Consider the following 4,567-nt stretch of genomic DNA (forward strand, 5'->3'; position numbering starts at 1 on the left):
AAGGAAGGAAGGAAGGAAGGAAGGAAGGAAGGAAGGAAGGAAGGAAAGAAAGGGCAAATTCCAAAAGAAAGAATATGGTTTTGGCAAATTACAGTTCTTTTTGCTGCCAGTCCAAAAATATGAGCTAGAATAGGTATAATGGTTTATTTCTTCACTCTTTCTTGTCCCTGAGAATTTGAAAATACTTGCAAATTGTAATTTAGGTCTTGCTATTTTTTTAAGATTCATCATCATCATCATCAGCATAAGTACATTGAGTCCCTCTGTGTTTTGCGATATCATCTGAATCATGACTTACCTATAATAAAATGCAATAACTCATCTGGCATTAATTGCATATTCAAGATTAAGCTAATATTCTTGGTTTCCCATTATAATCTGCTCACTTCTTCATTTTAGCATTTCTTAGAGCAGTTTATAAGTGTATTGGTCTGGAAAAAGTGGTGTGGGCAAATTCAGCTAAGGGCCTGGTTTCAAAGCCAGTCCATTCATGGTATAATGTGTCTAAACTTCCTTCATATTAGATCTGGAATTTGGTAAACAAAACATACTGAATGAAAGAAGGAGTAGAAGAGGGGATGAAGGTGGGGATTAAGGCATTATCTATAATTTGGCTGCCTGTATAACCAAGAGCAAAATGAGGGAGAAAAGTGCTGGCATATGGAGAGCAAAGTCTAGCAATAATTGATTGATATAAAACAGCTTTGCCAAATTGTCAGGCCTTTCACTATCTGTGTATTCAAAGGGAGACTGAATTTTAAAACTATAGCAATTTATTGTGTGTCACACGTCTCACTTGATCACACACTATGTTAATGTTCTAAAATACAGACAATTAAAAAAAGATTTTTTTTAACTTCTCATTTACTTCAAATAATTTTCAAGAGCCAGTTTTTAACCAAAACCAGCTGTATCTTCAAGTCCTAATCACTATTACAGAGTAAATTCTAAGAGTGCTTTGATTGCTTTAATGTGGTTTAATTTTGAACATTCTAGTAAAATCTTACACAGTACACAAATGGAAAAGCCGAGTCAGTCTTAGAAAAGCCTTTAGAGCGTTATTTTCATTATTTTCTTTTGCATCTTTCCTTCATATTGAAGTTCCTGAATTCATTTAAGGCATTTTCCACCAAATACCTTTCTTCAAGGTCCTTGTGAACAGCAGACAGCCAATCAAATGTTTTATTCAGTAAATGCATGTTAAACACACTCCTTTAGACTTGAAGTACCTGATAATGGTAGGAGAGTTAAAAAAATATATTCTTTTTCTGCTTGGAAGGGAAATTGAAATGTAAGTAATTTTATGATCAATCCAAAGTATGCAATTGATGCATCCTCTATGCCACAAGTGTCAATTGCCAAAAATTTTCTATTTTTTTCTTTTTTTAATTTTAAACACATGGAAAAAGAGGGTGACATAATTTAGTGAAATAATGTAAATTGAAAGTTAGATTTGGGTCTGGACATTGTTTCCACATTGTGAGAAATTTAATTAGCAGATTTTCATTTCCTTCCTCTATAAAATGGGAATATGTCCAACATTTTGATGTAGTTCTGAGGATTAGAAAGGGTATAAGTGATAATAACATACTACTGTTGTTAAAGTAAATTAAAACAGAGACCAGGCTTGAAGAACTCCTGAGCAGACAAAGCCAGTTAGATTTCATAAGTTATCTAAACATTGCTTGACTTGCAAACACAAGCAAAACTTTTCTTGTAAATGCCTTTATTACAGAAAAACAGAACATAAACTCAACCAATCAGAAGTAGCCAACAACCATAATTATATAACCAGAGACGTTTCAATGGGATAGACCAATAAGGCAATTTTATAACTGTAACCAATCAAATATTTTCTTTGTTTTACTTCTGTGTCCATCCTATAAAAGCCTGCTGCTTGCATTCCCTTGGTGGTGCTCCTGAACCACTTCCGGTTTGGAGTTGCCCCAATTCATGAATTGCTTCTTACTCAAATCAACTCCTTAGTATTTTATTGTGTCTCAGTTTACTTTTTAGCACTGTTTATCATCCATCTGGCACACAGTGATGACTATTGTCTGGAATAAAGGTAAACATGTAAAAAGCAGAATTTCAGTAAGAGGAAGATGTGATTGTATTTTCAAAAATCCACTTAAACAGTGCTTTGGCCCTAAACAAGAGTGTATCATATAACTTACTTATGACTGATGCTGGACTGTTCAAAATTGTATGCTAACTTCATTCAAGCTCCCAATTATGTTTTCTGTGAAGTGAAGATCTTCAATTTCTTTTGACAGTGCTCCTGCAATTACATTGGTTCATTCCTGTGATGGTTAATTTTCTGTATTAACTTGGCTTGATGACAGTGCCAAGATTTTTAGTCAAACATTATTCTGGATGTTTCTGTTGAGGGTGTTTTTTAGATGAGATTTGCATTTAAATTCCTGGACTTTGAGTTAAGCAGGTAAGCCTTCACAATGTGGTTCAGCCTCATCTAATCAGTTGAAGGCTTGCATAGAACAACGGGCTACCTCCCTAAGCAAAAGGAAATTCCACAGGAGCTGGCCTGTGGACTCTAACTCCAGCTTGCCAGCCTACCCCATCAGGTTTTGGAATTGCTAAGCCTCCAAAATCACATGAGTCCATTAAAATAAATCTTACATACTTACACACATGTGCACACACATATATCCTATTTGTTTTGTTCTCTGGAAAATCCTGACTAACATAAATTTTGATACTGAGGATGAAGGGCAGAATCACATTCTTGATGAGCTCTGAAGTAAAGATTCTTAATTTATTTTGACAATGTTCCTAGAATTACATAAATTCATTCCTTTTCCCAAACTACATCCAGTCCTCAATGACAATTAGCTGTAACAGATTCCTGGTTTCTAATTATAGTTGTTTTCTTCATTTGCTCACATATACATTCAATAACTTCTTACTAACCTCCATCATCATACTCAACTTAGATGTAACTTTTTTCCCCTACTATAACAATAACCTAACTAGAATACCAATCTTAACTGATTCCCACAACAATCTTTGTTCCAATTCCCTGTGTGTGTGTCTCTCTGTGTGTATCTGTGTGTGTGTGTGTGTGTGTGTGTGTGTGTGTGTGTGTGTGTGTGTAAGCGAGATCTATTCTTTCTCATCTGGGGAATTATTATGAGTTTCAATCAATTTGCCTTTTATAATATATTCTGTTTTTCTGTCACGTAAAATTCCTTGTATGCACATTTTACCATGCCAGCTGGCTCATCAACCAACTTAGGCAAAAACAAGCCTTAGCGTAAAGGAGCTATAACACTGACAATTGGGTTACCTTTTGAGACTTAATCAAATTCAGAAAATAATACGTGATCAGAAGGAATTATAAATTTAGTTGTTAAACTATTTTGCTGTTAACAGTATATAACTTGGAAATCAATCAGAATACAATCAACTTCCACACTTGTAAAGTGCTAGAGTTGCACCAGATAGCCTCTAAGAAATTCCTTCAAATCTAAAATAAGGAGATATTCTCTGCATTTAGAACAAGGTGGAAATCAAACAAGGCAAATACTGGCAATTAATTTACCTGCATTATTATAGTTTAAAAAATCCCTAGAGAACTGGCTTACAATACTTATTATTATCCTAAAATAAAATATGCCAAGAATAAAATGTTTCATTGCTCTGAAGCTTGTTGTAAACACATTTTATTCTACAGGGATTAATATAATACTTGAGACTGCTATCTGTCTGTAGAAGACATGAACTAATGAGAATATATGCGGAGTGTCCGGCTTACAATATTTTCTAATAAAATAAATTTTTTTCTAATAAAAATGACCATTGTCTTTGAGGGAAAACAAATATTGGGAATTTTACAATACAAAATAATGGGACCTGAAATGAGGTGAGTACAGTAGAACAATTTCAGAGCAGACTAGGCAATAGAAGCAAATAAAAATAAAATGAATCAATAATTGAATATTCATAGGGACCTCCAATGTGCTCAGTATTTATGTCCATAGAATTCCAGGGCAAGTATAAAAATTGGCCTCTGCATTTCATGAGATTATATTCTATTAGAGAGATGATGATGATTATTATAATGATAGTGATGATAATAATGATAGATACGAGATTTGTGTTGAGTGCTTACTGCTCTGACAAACACCTTTCATATAGCAAGATTTTATCACTCACAATGCGCCTACCAGTTAGGTACAATCACAAAAATGAAAAAAAAAGTAATCAATCCACAAAAAAATAATTTATTTTAGGGTTATGCTAGATTCATGATTGATAAAAACAATATTTCACAGTAGATGTAACTAGAGCCTATACACCCAACCATAGTTGTACTGTATTGACTAACAAAATAATAAAAATAATAAAATAATGTAAATAAGTAAAATTTAAAATAAAATAAATAAATAAATAAATATATAAATAAATAATAGAAAAACCTTTTCTCCGTTATGCAATATATTTGGTAATATATTTACTGCTGAAGACGGTTACAAAAGACGAATACTATTATGAACCATTGGTAGATCATTCAGTGAAGATTTCATGGGAAACATGAGTTACGAGC

Source organism: Rhinopithecus bieti, unplaced genomic scaffold (assembly GCF_001698545.2).
Source record: "Rhinopithecus bieti isolate Rb0 unplaced genomic scaffold, ASM169854v2 scaffold_6782, whole genome shotgun sequence".
Lineage (NCBI taxonomy): Eukaryota > Metazoa > Chordata > Mammalia > Primates > Cercopithecidae > Rhinopithecus > Rhinopithecus bieti.